This window comes from Chiloscyllium punctatum, chromosome 5 (genome assembly GCF_047496795.1).
Source record: "Chiloscyllium punctatum isolate Juve2018m chromosome 5, sChiPun1.3, whole genome shotgun sequence".
Taxonomy (NCBI): domain Eukaryota; kingdom Metazoa; phylum Chordata; class Chondrichthyes; order Orectolobiformes; family Hemiscylliidae; genus Chiloscyllium; species Chiloscyllium punctatum.
In genome coordinates, this window is record NC_092743.1 from 92,273,649 (window position 1) to 92,294,089 (window position 20,441).

At 44.2% G+C, this 20,441-nt stretch overlaps 1 long non-coding RNA gene across 3 annotated transcripts in view; it reads right to left on the minus strand.

The window, feature by feature from the left end:
* Window positions 1-20,441, minus strand: part of LOC140477232 (uncharacterized) — a 229,308-nt gene that overhangs the window by 59,600 nt on the left and 149,267 nt on the right. For all 3 annotated transcript variants that reach the window (XR_011960684.1, XR_011960683.1, XR_011960682.1), the window contains exon 4: window positions 4,594-4,744. This is a non-coding gene — a long non-coding RNA (uncharacterized lncRNA). The remainder of the gene's footprint in view (window positions 1-4,593; window positions 4,745-20,441) is intronic.

Here is a 20,441-nt window from a genome sequence, read left to right on the forward strand (position 1 = left end):
TGGGATGGGGATGTGGGTAAAATTGTAGGGAGCCTCGTCTGAAGCTCCAAACTCAACGTAGATGCTTGTGAAGTTTCTATTCTATTCTAATTGGATCCTTTGTAAAATCTACATCTTAATGTTAGCACTGCACCTGGTTGCTACAGTAACTCTGATTTCCAAGATTCAGTAACTGACAGAAGCCCCACTGGTTCCCACTTTGTATAGTCACAGAGTCATAGAGACGTACAGCATGGAAACAGACCCTTCGGTCCAACTTGTCCATGCCGACCAGATATCCCAACCTAATGTAGCCATTTTTACCAGAACTTGGCCCATATCCCTCTAAACCCTTCCTATTCATATGCCCATCCAGATGCCTTTTAAATGTTGTAATTGTACCAGCCTCCACCACTTCCTCTGGCAGTTCGTTCCATACACGCACCACCCTCTGCGTGAAAAGGTTGTCCCTTAGATCCCTTTCAAATCTTTCCCCTCTCACCCTGAACATATGCCCTCTAGTTCTCCCCCACCCCAGGGAAAAGACTTTGTTTATTTACCCCATCCATGCCCCTCATGATTTTATAAACCTCTATGAGGTCACCCCTCAGCCTTGGCCACTCCAGGGAAAACAGCCCCAGCTTATTCCGCCTCTCCCTGTCGCTCACTTTCTTTATGCTCAAGTCCAAAGTGGACTTGAATGCTCTGGATTCTGATTGAATGGACAGCAGCTGCTATGGAACATCCAGAACCAAGTATACAAGAGTTCAACCACTGTCTCTTGCTCGCTCTTTTACTTATCACCCCCATTACAGCTCTCCTAACCCTGAAAGGAAATATCATGTAAAATGGAGTGAGAAACAGCAGTGCAGAAAACGGGGAAGACTAACAAAGAGCATTGCAGCTGAGGAGAAAGAAGGGGAGAAGGATACAGAGAGAAAGAAAGAACAAGAAACCAAGATAGGGACAAGGAGGAAATAAAGAGCAATAGGAAAGAAAGAAGAGAAAAGAGATGGGTAAAGAGAGGAGAGGGAACCAGAAAAGTGTTGAGAAAGAATGGAAATATGGGAGGATGGCTCATGATTTGGAGAAGGTTTTTTTGCCGTATATTAGGGCTTGCAATGTTGTAGAATCATTTGCATTCTTCCCCTGTGTGTCAAACTGAGGGGAAAGCTGTACTCAGTGAGGTATACAAGCCAGTCCAACAGGCAGCTAGGAGAGAACCACCTGAACCAGAACCATTATTCAAAGACAATGACGGGTGGAGGGTGGGTTTGGTGACACATGCACACCACTGATAATGGCAAGTACATCGGCAGTTGAATTATCATGTCATTGCTGGTTTCCTTGGAACAAACATTGTGAGAAAGATACCAAGGCTCCCCTGACTGTTCAGCAAGATCAGCCAGTGAATAGCTATGCCAAGTTCGGTCTGTTTTTGTCCCATATTAGCCAAGCTCACCTGGCAGGCTGTAGTAGTATGGATTACAGGGGAGATCAAATGGACCAACCCTGTTAGAAGCATGCACATGGCATCTGGTGGCAAATGAATTGGCTTCATTGACGATGCACTCAAAGTCGAATAGCCTATTACTCATTGTTTCACTTACGAGCAAACTATAGTGTGAATTAGTTGGTTGAATTCTCATCTTTGAATTAGAAGATAGTGCATGTCAGGCTCAGCTCAAGGTAACAGGGTACAATTCAAGCTAACGTTCCAGTAATACTTCATAATCCAGTGAAGCACTGAGGTAATGCTGCATTGCCACCAGTGCTCGCTTCCTCAGCACTGATCCTCCGACAGTACCACACCCCCTCAGCTCTGACCCTCTTGACAATGCAACACCCCCTCAGCACTGACCCTCCGACAGTACCACACCCCCTCAGCTCTGACCCTCTTGACAATGTAACACCCCCTCAGCACTGACCCTCCGACAGTACCACACCCCCTCAGCTCTGACCCTCTTGACAATGTAACACCCCCTCAGCACTGACCCTCCGACAGTACCACACCCCCTCAGCTCTGACCCTCTTGACAATGCAACACCCCCTCAGCACTGACCCTCTTGACAATGCAACACCCCCTCAGCACTGACCCTCCGACAATGCAACACTCCCTCAGCACTGACCTTCTGACAATGCACACTCCCTCAGCACTGACCTTCTAAGAATGTAATACTCCCTCAGCACTGACCTTCTGACAATGCACACTCCCTCAGCACTAACCTCCTAAGAATGTAACACTCCCTCAGCACTGACCTTCTGACAATGCAACACACCCACAGCATTGATCGTCTAACAGTGCAACACCCCCTCAGCATTGACCTTCTGACAATCCAACACACCCTCAGCACTGACCCTCCAACAATGTAACGCTCCCTCGGCATTGCCCCTCCGACAATGCAACGCTCCCACAGCACTGACGCTCTGAAAATGCCGCACTCTCTCAGCACTGACCTTCTGACAATGCAACACACCCTCAGCACTGACCCTCTGACAGTGCCACACTCTCTCAGCACTGACCCTCTGACAGTGCCACACTCTCTCAGCACTGACCCTCTGACAGTGCCACACTCTCTCAGCATTGACCTTCTGACAATGCAACGCTCCCTCAGCACTGACCTTCTAAGAATGTAGCACTCCCTCAGCACTGACCCTCCGACAATGCCACACTCCCTCAGCACTGACCTTCTGACAGTGCCACACTCTCTCAGCACTGACCCTCTGACAGTGCCACACTCCCTCAGCACTGACCCTCTGACAATGCCACACTCCCTCAGCACTGACCTTCTGACAATGCAACACACCTTCAGCACTGACCCTCCGACAGTGCCACACTCCCTCAGCACTGACCTTCTGACAGTGCCACACTCCCTCAGCATTGAACTTCTGACAATGCAACACTCCCTCAGCATTGACCCTCCGACAATGCAACACTCTCTCAGCACTGACCCTCTGACAATGCCACACTCTCTCAGCACTGACCCTCTGACAGTGCCACACTTCCTCAGCACTGACCTTCTGACAGTGCCACACTCCCTCAGCATTGAACTTCTGACAATGCAACACTCCCTCAGCATTGACCCTCCGACAATGCAACACTCTCTCAGCACTGACCCTCTGACAGTGCCACACTCTCTCAGCACTGACCCTCTGACAATGCCACACTCTCTCAGCACTGACCCTCTGACAGTGCCACACTCCCTCAGCACTGACCCTCTGAAAATGCCGCACTCTCTCAGCACTGACCTTCTGACAATGCAACACACCCTCAGCACTGACCCACTGATAATGCAACACTGCCTCAGCACTGGCCCTCTAACAATGCCACACTCTCTCAACACTGACCCTCTGACAATGCAACACTCTCTCAGCACTGACCTTCTGACAATGCCACACTCTCTCAGCACTGACCCTCTGACAATGCAACACTCTCTCAGCACTGACCCTCTGACAATGCAACACTCTCTCAGCACTGACCTTCTGATAATGCCACACTCTCTCAGCACTGATCCTCTGACAATGCAACACCCCCTCAGCACTGACTGTCTGACATGCAACACTACCTCAACACTGACCCTCAGCATTGATTAAGACTCCTGTTACAGTGAAGACTGAACACCTTCTGATACTGTTCAAGGAAGAACTGGCATGTCATCTGATAAACCTTTGTCAAATGTGACAGCAGAGCCAGATTTCCTAGTTATATATCTCATGGCTGTATGTGGCAGCAAAACACTATTGATTATTCTTCAAGGTAGCTCACACAGCCTGATACTACATCGACAAAGGTGATTTTCCTTTGAATAGCTGATGTATGGGGTGACAGAAAATCAGACAGAAATGAAGTAATTGAAGAAGGCATTAACCAGAATAAACATCAAGGAATTGGAGCATTAACACTCGAAGGCTCATCAAGGAAAAAATATTTTTCATATAAAAAACAGCAAATTACAATAAGGTGTTAAGCCTCTCTCTGGTTTACTCCCTTTAATAAACTTTAGTTAATCACTAACAGGGACTAATGCTCACTAATGAAAGCTGAGGAGAGGTGTACACTTTCACCTTTCCCTTAGCCAGGGCAGCATGGGTCACAAGTACACAACTGGAACAGAAGATAGAAACGGTCAGAAGCAGAAACAGAAACTACATGTCATCCAAAACAGCTCATAATCCAACACTCACTATTTACAAAACTTCGTTGAATGCTGGAAAATATCGAACGCATTTTGGAAGCACTTTATTTGCTATTTTTTCCGCAAATAGTAAGACTTCTTTTTCCTCAAAGGCATGCACTACATTTCCGAAGACAAATAGTTCTGAAGGTTTGGATTACATTCCACATTTTCCAAATTTAAATGAGACCTGACTTCTCTCGGTGAATGCACTATTGTATTCGAAGTCAAACTGACAGCTTAATCATTCGGAGCACAAGACCACAGTCACTTGGATTGATTCTGCGTAATTGTTTAAATCGGATAATCTACTTACCCAACAATAATATCCTATTAATCATGATACAAATTTCTTCACCCTGCTTGCACTATTTGGAAGAACTTAGCTTACATATCGTCTTTCTGGCTATGAAAACAACTTGGTGTTGCCTCAACTTACCTGCAAATGGGGGGGTAAACTAGTGGACCCCATACCTAAGTCCTCTCAGTAGTGGGTCTTTACCCCCGATGACAGTGACACTGTGTGTTTAGTTGGTCAGTGAAATTATTCCTTTCAGCTGGAGCTTGATCAGTCCTCTTCAGCGATACCACTGGAATACAATTGGGAAACGTTATTAAAATTGAGGTAGAGGTTCAATGTTTTCAGCTTAAGACTTTACCTGACGTAAATTAAATTTACTGCAAAAGAACAAAGAATTTGCATTTATTCAACTTCTTTCGGACACCCCACTTTTGCAGTCACTGAAGATTCAGTGCCAAACCTCAGAACCGAGAGAACTCTTTGGCTCAGTGGTTAGCACTCCTGCCTCAAAGCACCAGGGACCCGGGTTTGATTCCAGCCTCAGGCAAATGTCTGCATGGAGTTTGCACATTCTCCCAGTGTCTGTGTGGGTTTCCTCCTAGTGCTCCAGTTTCCTCACACAATCCAAAGATGTGCAGGTTGGATGAACTGCCATGCTAAATAGCTCATAGCGTTCAGGGATGTGTTAGTTAGGAGTAAATGTAGAGTAATAGGGTTGGGGAACAGGTTTGGGTGGGATACTTTTTAGAGGGTTGGCATGGACTTGTTGGGCCAAAGGGTCTGTTTCAATGCTGTAGGGATTCTATGAACTATTCTATTCTTTCATTCTATGAACTCTCTGCTGTTTTTACAGATCGTAAGGACATAGGAAACAGCAGGCGGCCATTAGGCCCACTGATCCTTTGCAGCCAATCAGTGGAACATAGCAAATCCTATACTTCAACTCTATTTTCCTACACTGACCCATGTCCCTCAATTCCCAAACTTTTATCCATATATGCCTTAAATGTATTCAATCATGGAATTTCTGCAAATCTTCATGAGTGAAGCATTCCAAAGATCCGTAATCCTCTGAGAGATGAAGTGATCCTCATTTCAATCCTAAACGATTAACTCCTTATCTGGAGATGCTGCCCTTCTTCTAGATTCTCAGGCAAGGGAAACAACCCCTCAGCATTGACACTGCCAAGCCCCTTCTGAATCTTACAAGCTTCAACAAGATCACCTCTGATCCCACTAAACTCCAGACAGTACAGACCCAATTCACTCAGCCTCACATCTCATTTGGGCTCTGTCTGAGCAGGCAAACAAGACCATGGCTGGGTGCCTTGTCGGAAAGATGGCACTTCTGACAGTGAAGCATTCCACCCACTCAGCACTCCTGAAGTGTCAGCTCCGAAACTCTGCAGTGAGCCTTGAGCCTTTGACTCTGAGATAACAATACAACAGCTAAGCTGGGGTTACATCACATCTCAACTCTAACATGTATCTCCAATCAGTGAGCCCTGCTAAGGTTATTCAGTGCGGTCTCTCTCTCTCTCTGTGCCCCTTTAGATCTGCTTTAGCCTCTACTCCTTGCCACAAGCTTGGCGGCTGCCACATCTGTTAATTTGCCAAGGGGCACCAACAACTGTTTTGTTCAGCACCGCAACAGTTGGTATCTTTTTGGCAGTCCTCAGAAATAAAGCTCCTTAATGTCCAAACAATGGTCACACTGAGAATTAGTAACCTCTCCAAAGACAGCCAGTATGATCAAATGACAGTGGAGGTTGCAGTTAGGGCCCTTTCAGTTTACAACACAGCTACAGATGGCAGCCAGGCACTCTCGATAGCTCTATTGGCAAAAAATGGCAACTCTGCTGGGTCCAAAGAGCCAAGCTCTAGTCAGCTACTGGTGGCAGTAAATATTTCTTTCATTTATAAGTTGAGGCCTGTTGCATGCTGAGATAATATCCAATTGTGCCACCTCAATACATCTCATATAATAGTGTGCGTAAATAGGGTTTGCTGTGCTGCTCCAAATGAATCTATGGGTGACTTGCATCCCCTAGTAATGTCACCCTCATTTGTCACAAAACATACTTCAGGGAAGGTCTATGACCAGAAATAAACTAACTACGAAATCACCATGTATAGGCAAAATTAAACACGTGCACTACAACCTATGTTGTGGACAGCCCATACAGTACAAACCAGCTTCACTAGGAACTCCAAAATACAGAAATATGTCAACAATAATAATTGTAATATTCTCCAGGACTGAAGCATAGCTTTTCTTTGTTCAAACTTGAGTAATGGCTTTTTTTGCCTCCAAATGCCCTCTTCCACACCAATGGCAACATCTCCCGCAGTCCTGGTGCTCAGCTTTACTGCACCTTACTGTGCACAGTGTTGGCCGCAGCTCAGTTGGCAGCATTCTTTGTTCTGAATTGCAAGCCCACTCCAGGGTAATACCACAAGACTAGCACTCCAGTGCAGAGTGGCATGATCAGAGATGATGCAGTTTGAAAGAAATGTTACACTTGTCAGTTCCATTCCATGGCATCAGCACAAAAGTCAAAACAGATACAGTCCAATTCTGCACTGATGGAGCATCACAATGTTGGCACGTTGCCTTCTGGATGAGGGGTAACACCAAGGCCCCTGCTGTCTGCTTAGGTGAATGATAAAGATCTCATGGCACTATTTCAGAGAGGAGCCAATAAGTTATCCCTGGGATCCTAACCAATATGTATTGCTCAATCACAAAGAAAAGTCTGCTTATTAAAGCATTGCAGTTTGTAGGAGCTTGCTGTGTGCAAATTGGCTGCCCACATTTCCCATGTCACCACAGTGACTGCACTTCCAAAAGTGCTTCATTGACAGTAAAACATTTTCAGACTCTTTGTGGCTGTAGAAGGAGCCATATAAATGCAATATCATTCCCTGTTCAAAAGGAAATATTCTTTTGGGGAAGAGCAGGTGAGTGGGGCTAATTCAGTGGTTTCTGGGGCTGACTGGCAACCTTCTGTGCTGTGAGATTTTGCCACAGGTTTAAGGTGTCGTTCTGCCACTTAGTCGAGCAGTGTTATGGCCAGAATTGACTAACCTCACAGCTCACGTACACAAGGAACCTGAAAGTTGTCATTCTCCTAAACCGGCGTATAAGTTGACCCATTCTGCCTGTCATAGGATGGTCTTGATCTCTACATACTCAGCAAGTCATTCCCGCTTTACAGCCATGATGTGCTACTCTTGCATTAGTAGTCAGCCTCCAGTTTCTGCTGCAAAACTGTATGGTCTACTTAATGATATCTTACAGCATGAACTGCCAGACGATATGAACAGCGTTAGAAGGTGCACGGAAGTTTAAAACACAACCAAACATTGGATTGGATTCCAAATACATTTCAAAATGGCAGCCAGAGGTTAATGTCTACACTTGCCATATACGTTGACTCCTACCTTTGGAATGATGTTTCAAGGCTTATATGCTGACATCATGATTAAGTTACATTCTTTGGGAAAGCTGGGTCGAGATAAAATGGGAGAGCCAAGTAGGTCGCACTGGTTACTGGGTGCACTTTGAGCACATGGTCCCCCTTTATCAGCAGCTGTAATGTCTCTCAAACAGAGCTGAAGTGCAAAGCCATATCCCCACAGCAAACACTTAAAATTCCAGTGAGTCATGGGGCCAGACGTTTGAATATGTTCCATGAAAAACGATTACAAGCAATATTTGTAGAGCAGTGGCAGATTTTGGGTGTCTACTTTGAAAAATCACCAAGAAAATATGAGAAAATTGATGCAAATCAGAGCTGATAGTTTAGCACATTGTCCCACAAGGTACATGCATAACCCACTTTCAATAAAAACATTTAAACTTGCTAAGATTGAGTCATGCTCACCTACAATTTGCAACAAAACCAGGGCTACTCAGATGCTTTGATATTTCTGACTGGCTGGTATTAACACAAATAAATTGATAGTGTTTCTATGGTGAGGTTGGGTATAACTGTCATTACATTAATGGATTAAATTCTTTGTGATTAGTTGAATTGTATTGGGTTAGTTCTAACTATCGATGACCAACAACTTAGTGTTTTGTGTCTGAGTGCTCCGCCTGCTCCTGTGTAACATTTCTAAACGCTTTCTTAAGCTTGACAAGCTTTGCCTTGTGTGTGTGTTAACGCTTACCTGACCTATTTGTGTTGGTACCATTGACATTGTGACCTTACACATTCAAGGTTTAAGGCGAGCTGTGATTTCAAAGTGTACTGTTATTGACACTAAGCTCTTGTCTGATTAACCCGATTCTTTTATTCACTCAAGAAAATCTAGTGAAATTAGCGCCTTTTAAAGCACAAATTTGCCTTGGATAAAGGATTATTTTTTAAATGAACTTTGTTACGACCAGCTAAGAAGGAGGGGAACCAGTTCATTCAAGTGAAAATAATTTGGGGTATCCCATATGGAATCATGATGAATTGAGCAAGTTATAACAATCCAACACTTCTCATGGCCACAAGCGATCCCTGAAGTGCTTTATTTAGGAAATGTTGGATACTATAGTGACGTAAGAATCCAACAGCCAGTTTGCTCACAGCAAGCTCCTACAAACAGCAATATGGTAATGGGCATATGATCCATTTAGTGAAGAAAAAGGTGTTGGGTGGAATACTGGACCATCCAAATTACAGTGGATTTAGGAGAATGACTGAGTGTATGTGAGTTGTGAGGTTAGTCAAATGATGTTGCATTTATATGGCTCTTTCTACAACCACGAAGAGTCTTAAAGTGTTTTACAGTCAATGAAGCACTTTTTCAAATGCAGTCACTGTGGTAACATGGGAAATGTGGCAGCCAATTTGCGCACAGTAAGCTTCCACAAACTTCCACAAACACTTTAATAAGCAGACTATCATTTTTTGGTAATTGAGCAATACATACTGCTTAGGACCCCAGAGATAACTCATTTGCTCTTCTCTGAAATAGTGCCATGGGATCTTTAAAATCCCCCCAAGCAGGTAGATGGGGCCTTGGTTTTACCCCTCATCCAGACGGCAATCTGCCAGCATCATGGTGCTCCGTCAGTACTGAATTGGACTATGCCTATCTGAACTTTTGTGCTGATACCATGGAGTGGAACTGGCAAATATATACCCGACTCCTCATTCAGACTGGGATCAACATTGGGAACTTGGGATAGCTGCGACCAATGCTGCAGATGCGTTTAAGGGGGAAGCCTGGATCACTGGATGAGGCAAAAAGTTACGTTGATGGGGAGAGATTAAATTGGGTCAAAGGAGATTAATGTTGAATAGAGACACCAGCACAGGCCAGCTGGGTCCAGTGACTATTCAATTCAACGCAATGCTCTTTTGTAGGCTATTATGGTATCTGCTTCCAACACTCTTTCCAAGTGGGCAAATCCTGTTCTCACCCAAAAACCCTACAGAGGTCACTGGACAGTGATTGGGCACTTTGCCGAGCCACTTACCCTCAGCAACACACTTTCCCAGAGAGTGTGGCCCCTTTGTGTTCAAGTACAATCTATCCTAGTCAGCAGTCACATGATATCAGGTTGTAGTCCAATTGGTTTATTTGAAATCACACGCTTTCGGAGCACTGCTCCTTCATCAGGTGACTTCATCGGAGGAAGGAGCAGCGCTCTGGAAGCTTGTAATTTCAAATAACTCTGTTGGATTATAATCTGGTGTCATGTGACTTTCGACTTGTCTGCCCTCGTCTGACACCAGCACCAAATCTATTATAGAACCTCTGTGCAGTGATTCAATTGAGAGAAACCACTGTCCCTGCGGGAGACCTACACAAAGGTGAAGCTTACACGTTTCTGTGCAAATTTATGACTGGTATAAATCACCAGCAGCTCTGTAGCCTGTGGGTCTTGTGGACGAGAGGTGGGCTGAGTATTCCACCTCGACAGTGGGGAGTATAGAAGCTAAGCTTTAATGCAAGTGCCAGAATTGGATGCACAAGCACTCTCACTGCTGTAAGGAACATCTATTTATCTCTCTACCCTGCAAGTAGATCTTTATTATCTACAGTCTGCAAGGCAAGTGTGAAACAAAGAAATCTGCTGCAGACTGCTGCATGTTCAACAGAATCATCACTGGGAGTAAATGTGTGAAAGTAAGAGACACATGCTACCACTCAAAGTTGTTAAATTAGTTCAAAATGAATAACGGCAAACCTGCAATGAAGTTGCATCTCTTAGAAAGAGGTGCATGAGAAAATTACACTGTTGGCAGCAAGGCTTGGACCTATCTACAAGGCAGTGGTGTTTTCTGCTAGCTGAATGGATCTTGTGCTACTGTTAAAAGTAAGTTCAGAACCCATCCCCAGCATTGATATTGCTGTCAAGATGCAATTGAAGCCAGCCTTGTATTTTACTTGACAGCAAGCTGAGAGGAGATAGAAGTCAGTCACATCCCTGCCTAAGGGTGCAAGTCCCTTCAGCCCATCCTGTTCCTGGGAGCTGTGGGCCTTCTACCATCACCATCTACAAACAGGAATTTCTCATCTTTTCCATAGCAAGACAATTTGAGAGAAAAATTGGAAGCAAGTGAAAACCTGGAATGAAAGTGAAATACAGTTGCGTTGCTGTTACAAGATTTCTTTCTCTTGAAAGTGAAACAGCTAAAAATGGAAAGATAAAGCCTTAAAAGAAACCTTTTTGCTGACCAACTCACTTGTTTCTACAGTGCAGTAGGAATTGGCAAAGGCAGGAAAGAAGACAGCAATAACCGTGTCCTATGTTTTGAGCAGGATCCTCACTCAAATATTGTGACCAGTTTTGAAGTTTTAAATAATGTTAGAAAACCAGCCTGCCCATGTAGGACACCCCATGTGTGTACAGATTAAAATTCACCAGTCCTTACATCTGTAACTGTCCCCAGCCCTGCAATCCTTTGGCGATCTCCCATTCCTTCAATTCTGGCATCCAGCATACCCTCAACAGTCATAGTTCCAGTTTTGATGGCCTAACCTTCAGCTGCTGAAAATGTGTTGCTGGAAAAGCGCAGCAGGTCAGGCAGCATCCAAGGAGCAGGAGAATCGACGTTTCGGGCATGAGCCCAAAAAAGGGCTCATACCCGAAACGTCGATTCGCCTGCTCCTTGGATGCTGCCTGACCTGCTTCGCTTTTCCAGCAACACATTTTCAGCTCTGATCTCCAGCATCTGCAGTCCTCACTTTAACCTTCAGCTGCCCAACCCTAACCTTCTGGAAATCCCCCTCTAAACATCTCTATCTCAAAAATAATCCTCAATTCCAAATTTGTTTGACCAGTCATTTGGCTACTTGTCTTAATATCTCCTTATGTGGCTCAGTGTCACACATTGGTCTGACAACATTCTGGTGAAGTGTCTTCAGGATGTTATGTGACATTTGAAAAGCTATATAAATGCAAGTTTCATTTTGGCCATCAAAGTGTTGATACCCTCATTGATTGTTGAAATAGTGAGGTGATCCTAATTGGGGAAATGGGTTTGACATCTGGGTAATTGTGCAGACAGTCCACACAAATGAATGAGAAACATACCAAACTGCCCACAGATACCACTTACTGAGGAATTTTAATAAACCAATAAGAACAACTGTCTGCACTTCCAGAGATTTTCTAACAATTACTTAGAATTCCAGCATTTAAGGAATGGGAGATTGCCAAAGGATTGCAGGGCTGGGGACAGTTACAAATGTAAGGACTGGTGAATTTTAATCTGTACACACATGGGGTGTCCTACATGGGCAGGCTGGTTTTCTAACATTATTTAAACCTTCAAAACTGGTCACAATATTTGAGCGAGGATCCTGCTCAAAACATAGGACACGATTGTTGCTGTCTTCCTTCCTGCTTTCGCCAATTCCTACCGCACTGTAGAAACAAGTGAATTGGTCAGCAAAAAGGTTTCTTTTAAGGCTTTATCTTTCCACTTTTAGCTGTTTCACTTTCAAGAGAAAGAAATCTTGTAACAGCAACGCAACTGTATTTCACTTTCATTCCAGGTTTTCACTTGCTTCCAATTTTTCTCTCAAATTGTCTTGCTATGTATAAGATGAGAAATTCTTGTTTGTAGGTGGTGATGGTAGAAGGCCCACAGCTCCCAGGAACAGGATGGGCTGAAGGAACTTGCACCCCAAGGCAGAGATGTGACTGACTTCTATCTCATCACTGAATCCTGCTCACTTGGCCAAGTGATCCTTCACCTGAGAACTCGCAAGGCAGCTAACCCAGCATTGCTGAGTTACACTGAGGCCATTCTTTACACCCATGAACAACTCATCTTCTCCAGCCTTCCTAAAACTTTGAAACCTGTTATTACCCAAGCCCTAAGCTAATTTCTGCACCTAAATGTTGAGCCTCCTAACATATACTGCTCCCTGTGTTTCCTTCTTCATTCAATCTGTTCATGTCAGAACTCACCTGCTCCTAACTCACTGATGTGTCCTCAGAATTGCCCATCTCACGTGATGCTATGAATCCCAAGATTTCAATTACTAACACAAACATGTCTCACTACTCCCTCATGACCATCTCAATCCACATGTCCTTCCTCCTCCAAACATCTCACCCTCAGTGTCACCGCTGAAACCAAACGCTTTGTCGACTTTCACATTTTCTGTCAATTACTCCAAATTCAATAATCCCTCCTATTCCCCAATGATTTCAAACCATGTTCCTCAGTCACCATGAAATCTTATTCGCATCTGTCCTTCCCCACATTTTTAAAGTGCGTCTGCTCCAGAAACAAACTTCCTGCTTCCTTCTCTAACTCTGAATGCTTAGCAGTCCCTTTCAGCACCCAAGCTAACATGGCCAATGGCTCTTGTTCCACAGGCATATCCTTTTTCTATTAAAACTGCTTGTTACCATCTTTAACTTAAAGAACCTGAAGTAGCATGCCGGTATTCACCAGTTATGGTAACTCTTGGACCTCTCCTCAGCTTCACACCATAACCCCTTCCCAATTGGAAAGCCACCCCTCTTAAACTTTCATACCTACACTCATTGCTGGATTTTCCACATCTTCCAGTAGCAAGGCCACTTTGGCTAGGTTACTAATATCTGTAGCGATGATACACCCTCGCTGCTTGTCCTCCTCAATCACTCTGCAGTGACTATGACAATAAGCCACTATTGTTCCTCTCTTAGTCAGTCCAATGATTCCATTGCAAAGGTCCAAATAAGCCCCAAGAATGGCTCTCTGTCCCATCAAAGTACAGTTGTCTCTGGGAAGACTAGCGAATGTGTGCTCCTAAAGTCAGGATACTAATGCCAGCTTCAACATCCCAAACCCAATAGTCAGGCATGGGACTTTCTGGTCTACGCAGCTCAATTCCTCATCTTCGGACTGCATTTACCTACAAACCACTGAAGACTTCAAATCCACTTAAGTAAAGCAGGACAAAGCTATGGATGCAGATCTCAATAAAACAGAGAAGCACAATGTTAATTCAGGACATTCTAAGCTGTCTACGTCGGGAGTAATATTCACAGGTGTTTAAAGATTTGGATTCAAAACATTTTCTACAATCTCAACTCTGTGCTTGACCCGAGTTCATTTATCTTTAGCAGGATGCTAACCCCCAAGGTCCAGTAGTCTGGTTCCAGCCGCTGAACTACGAATTAACATTTTCTTCAGATGGTCATAAATTAGTTCATGTAGGTGTTTCACACCTAGAGGCACAGTTTTCCATTGATGCATGCTTCACTGCTGCTTATGGGCTAAACAGTGGGTTAATGATCTTCACTATAAAGGATGGTTGTAATTTTCTCTAACAGGTGGGTTGAACCACTAAGGGATTTTGCTCTTATAAATAGTTTCAGTCTAATCAGTACTTACTATAAACTTGTTTTGTTGCATTGTTTTGTTCCTAAGCCCCTGTCAACAGGTTTTCCATAAATCGCTGAATTACACACAGTTGAAGCCAAGCATTATATCTTGCATGCAAAGTTCACTTCTAAGACATAGCAAAGGCAGTTGTCGTTTTGAATTTACCCAAAACACTTTACTCATTCTGCAGTCTTGTGGTAAAGGTTCACTATATCCAATGGAAAATGTATGTAACAGGCAGCTATTTGTTAATAGTATGATCCTAAGTGCAGGAGGATTGCTGTTTTGCACGACCTACTTTATTAAATCAAATAAGTAGTATATTACTGATCTTTCTTTGCAGATTTCAATAAAACCCTTCCTTAGGAGATCTTGGCTTTACCAAAGCAACTAAACCTTCAATCAGCTTGCATGCTGTTTAATCAGATACGCTCAGATAACCCACAAAGGTTCCACTTATTATCAGGTCTGAAGATTTGCAAAGCTGGTGATTATGATTCAGTGTGTGCAATACTCTTTTCAGAAAAATACTAAAAAAAAATGAACAAAACGTTATTGAGATTAGATAGTTCGGTTAGGGAGATGTTCCGATTCATCCAGACAGTTAAGAGTCAGAACCATTGGGACTGGCACAAGAACTTAACTCCCTTCAGTCATGTAACAGAGGCAGTGTGACAACTGAAGCCCAGCTGTGTTACCACTGGAAATTGGCATGTACCCTGAAACCTGGGCTGATTTACTCACGCTGAAAGCTGAAAGGCTGAGCTTATTTACTCTTGATCACAATTCAAAAGGAAACACCTCCAGCTTGGGGAGGAGTGCCAGCTGTGCTAGGACAGGTGTTGGTAACTGGTAGGTTCATTTGGGGAAAGTACCCACCCTCTTTTCTATTGAAACGGTGCACAGGACAACAATGGAAAAAGGCAGCTGGTACAAATGCACATCTTCTATTATAGTCAGTTATTGGAAAGTCTTCCCCCTCTACCAAGGTGGGAGGTCAGGAGAGCCAGGGTCATTAACATTGAGTTTCACCATGGGTTAACAACAGCTGGGAATTTTCCTTAGCGCTCTGTGGGATTGTGGCGGAAACTCTGCTCCACAATTCGACTCATGTTGCTGGGGCAGACCGAGCACAGGTCTAAGGAGATTCCTGGCTTATACATCGTTGGCAGATAATAGTTAAAACTCTCTGTCTGGTGCCTTTGACAGGTTATTATGTTCACAGGCTTGGAAGAAAAGGGAAGAGGCCAAAAAATAATGGTCCATTTCCCATTTGTCAGATGCTTGCCCAATATCATGAGAAACTGGAATTTAGACGGCAGCGTTGCATGCATATACAGCACTGTAGACTTTGAGGAGACGTGCAGCCTGACCCAGCAACACCAGATTTGATCATCCAAACAAAGAGGTTATTTAGTCACTTAAGAATTTATAGAACCAACAAGAATGGCAGGACCTATGGAAACACGCAATGCTGCCGAGAAATGGATATATCTACCACTGTTGTTGCTTCTTACCTCATGGTTTAAGGAAAAAGATTAAATGTGAGGGCAAACCCCCTCCTCAAGGGCCCAGCTCCCCTCTAATTTGGGCCACTGCCTCGTAAAAGGAGGAATCTCCTCTTTGCTCTGACCAACTGTTTCCCTTCAGAGTTGAACGTGTCCGAGTTCACAGTGGGCACATGTCTTTCTAGCTGCCTGCTGCCCCGAGCAGCAATGAAATGGGGCCCTTAGATGGGCTATAAGTGCCTGCTCGAGGGCCTTAAATTCAGCTCCAGGTGGCAGGCTTATCAAACCCCCCCCTCCAGCAATCACAATGAAGTGGGGGGCAGGGGGGAGGTGGTGGATGTACCATCAATGTAATAGCAGCCTATTCACATTTCCTGAAGCCTGCTCTGTCACCCCCAGGCGGCCTGACATGCAACCCACGTGCATGATGGAGAATCCCCAACAAACATCGCATGCCAACTGTGAGATCTCATTACCTGTCGGCAATGGCACCTAGTCATTCTGTTCACCCTATAATCACTTGAACCAAAGTTCTAAAGAGAAAGCATTGTACACACGGCAGATACAGCACTTTGTGGAACTAACATTTGACAGACATTTTGCTTCAATTCCTTCAAAAGCACATGCTATCACCTCGTCTCTGACTAAGTATTGGGGAGCTTTTTCTTTGACTCCTAAAACATGACTGCTGTGTTTCCAAGAGACAGCAAGCATGGCCCATTTGCACATTGATGTTTTCCAGTCATCTTGCCTCCCCTCTAGAAAGAAGTTGGTCTGCTTAGTTTTGGAGCTTCTGCCTATCAATTGGCTGGCTGAGAAATTATACCACGCTGTGAAAATCCACTGGCACGGTTCACATGTTGTCACCCTTTAGTACAGCAGAGACTGATGCACTGTGCCATCAGGGTCTAACACTAAACCTAGATTTCCACGCATTTCAGCTGCATGGTCGTGTGGCAGTGTGCCAATTTCAGCTTTTCTTCCACAATGACCCCATCACAGTCCACCATGATGTGGAGGTACTGGATTTCACCTGACAAAGGAGCAGCACTCCGAAAGCTTGTGATTTCAAATAAATCTATTGGACCAAAACCTGGTGTCGTGTGACTTCGGACAGTCCACCATCCTGTTGCGAATACACCAAAACCCTGTTGGCGATAGAAATGTGATCTCCAGATGTGGACTCCTCCCTTCTTACCACAGCCCAAAGCAGGCCTTGGGGCCCAGTCATAGTGCCTGCACCTCTGGGCCAGTACTGTGTTCTCAAGTCCTGTGACCAGATTTGCTGGGCATGGACAAAGGGGTGTAACGTGGTTCCAATGGGGGTGGCATCCAACCTAAGAATCCTTCCCTCTTTTCTCCATCCTGAAGGGTAAAAAAAGATGCCTGCCTGGAAGCTATGCCAGAAGAAAACCACATCCCTCTTGTATATCCACACACTTGCTCTTAAAATCCTTATAGCTATGCTGTTGTTCTACTCACCAAGTCCCACCTCAACCTTGCTCACTATTCGTCTCTCATTCCCACTGCTCTATCCTTGCAACCCAAAACGTAAAATTATTCAATTATTTATTCAGGAGACGTCAGCATCTCTTGTTGAGCCAGCATTTATTGCCCGTACTTAGTTTTCCCTGAGAAACTGGTGAGTTGCATTCTGGAACCACCACCTGTGCTCTAGGAAGACACACAATATGAACAGTTCCAGGATTTTGACCCAAAGGCAATGAAGGACTGGTGTCAGAATGGTGTGCAGTTAGAGGGGAATTCGCAGTTTGTGGTGTTTCTATATCTGTTATCCTTGTCCTTCGAGATTGTAGTGGCTGTGGGTTTAGAAGATGCTATTGAAGAAACCTTAGTGAGTTGCTGCAGTAAGTCTTGTAGACGTTACACACTGCTTCTGGGCATCTTTGATGGAGGGGATGATTGTTTGTGGAAGTGATACCAATCAAGTGGGTTGCCTTGTGTCCCAACCTATCATGGCATCAACACTTCCCTTATTCACTGCACTGAGCAAACCCACATTCTTAGTGGTTGTAACAACTCTTGGGGACCACTTGTTTCCTGCTCTCCTATTCTGACCACTTGTTACATCCACACCCCAGACCTGGCATTTATTAAGGCTAATGCAATTCACTGACAAATCCTCGTCATTTGCATCTTAAACACTTTCACCTATTGTGCTGTGTCAGAAATCCTATCCTTCAGATAAGGTGTTAAACTGAGGCTCCACCAGATCTTCTAAGTGATATTCTAAGAGACAAACAACCAATTTCATTCTCTGAAACTCATGGCCTAGCTCAGGAAAAAAATGCCAAGGATGTGCAGGCTAGGTGGCCTGGCCATCCTGAGTAGCCCTGTCGTGTGCAGGCTAGGTGGTCTGGCTATCCTGAGTAGCCCTGCCGTGTGCAGATTAGGTGACCTGGCCATCCTGAATAGCCCTGTCGTGTGCAGGTTAGGCAGCCTGGCCATCCTGAATAGCCCTGTTGTGTGCAGGTTAGGTGGCCTAGCCATAGTTAATGCTGGGTTAGGTGGATAAGAGGCTTTTTTTTTAAAAAACACAGGGTGGCTCGCACGCGAAATGAACTTCCTGAGCAAGTGGTGCAATTACAACATTTAAAAGACACTTGGATAAATACATGAATAGGAAAGGTTTGGAGGGATTTGGGCCAAGTGCAGGTTGTGGGATTTGTTTAGTTTGGGATTATGTTCTACATGAACAGGTTGGACTGAAGGGTCTGTTGCCATGCTGCATGACTCTATGGTGAGATGCTTTTTGGAGAATCGGTGCAAATTCTATGGGCTGAGTGGCTTCTTCTGCACTGTAGGGAATTATGTGAACAGTTGTAAACTCACTTCGAATTTCTCAATACATTTCCAACTCCAGCTTGCCCAGCCCTTCATAAAGCTCATGTCATACCTTGGACAGTTCACTTTTACGTTCACCAATGTGTTTGATGGAACAGTTCCATTTCCCTCTAAATCCTTTCCCTGCTAAATCCTTTCCCTCAATCACTATTCTGGCGATGAGAGTGGCTGGAGACAAAAAGGTCTGAAAAGATTTTGTGACAATAAACTGTGTCATTAAAGCACTCTTTATGATGTGTTGAATGCAAATGCTTCCAGAGCACTTCACACGGGTTGAGTTATTAGACTTCAAGTGGGTAGAAATATTTGTGTGCCTACTATAGCCATCAAGACTGCAGGTCATTGAGTTTGCATCAAACTACCAAAGGCATTTCAACACATATGCATTACAGTGCTTTGGGCAGTAATTTATAAACAACTTCAGGTCAAAAGAAAAATCACGGCACACATTCCACACATACAAGGGTAAACGGGTAGTTAATACTGGAAAGAAGCTATCATTTAATGACTCTGCACTTGCTAGTAATTTAATACTGAATTTGTTCACCCATTAACTACTGCAGACTGGAATCTCTGGGCTGACAAACCTTTGAACATCATCTGATACACCAGGAATTGCAAAAGCTACCATGATATGAATGCAATTGGGCTCATGTCTGTATTCTAAACGTGGGGAAAGGGCACTGACTGGATTGGTCTACGGAGAACTGTCATGGGTTCAATGGGCAGAGTGACCTCCTTCCTCTCCCGTAATGACTGTTATCTACTAGATCACTTTGCTTTCATCGCCTTTCTCCAGCTCCTTGAGGCTGTTTGGTATATATAGGAATGCAGATGGAATATGTTAGACAAACTACTCCTTTCTCTCTCTGGACGGTCACCCTGGAAGATCTTTGACAGTTATTCTTGGCCACCCACTTTCTGTTCCTTGATAAGCTGTCAGATTTATTTCATCGATCTGAGTGGGAACTTGTTTGGCAGAAATTGGCCTTCTCTATCACAACACTTCATTTCAAAACCACTTCATTGGCTGTAAACAGCTTTGAGACATCTCAAAAGCATGAAAAGTGCTACACATATGCAAGTCTTTATTTTCTTTTTGTTTGAAAGTAGTCCATCATTTTCCCAAGTCTCTCTCACTGTGGGAGTTGCCAGAGTGCAGAGTAAGGAAATCTTGCAGCAATTACATAGGGATTTGGTGTGACCCTTTAAGTATTTACCAAAGGGGTAACATATACTTGTTTTCGAGATGGCAGCAGGATCTGCACAGATCAATTCCTGTGCAGATGCCGTTGACCTACAAATGGAGTGGGATAGATCTCCACTCTGGAGTTTCGATGGCGGGAAGGTGGTCTCATTGAAACCTGTACCATTCTTCGAGAGTGTGACAGGCTAGGTCCTGAGTAGCTGTTTCTCTTGGCTGGAGAATCCAGAACCAGGGATCATGGACACTGGACAAGCAGTCGGCCATCTTCTTACTTCAAGGGTATATCTTTGGAACTCTCAGCTGCTGACTGTATTCACAAATAAGTCTGATTAATCTCTGGACACTAGAGAATACAAGGGAAGGGCAGGAAAATTGAGTTAAAACAATAAATTGGCTGTAATCGTGGTGATTGCGCAGAGAAGGCTAGAGAGACCAATATGATCTGTCCCTGCTCTTGTATTGCCTATTCTTATTATAGGGCTGAAATGCACTGATCCAAGTTGTTCATAGCATATACATTCTAACACTTAGCTCCAGAAGGCAGCAGAAGTGAACTTTTAGGGAACTGAA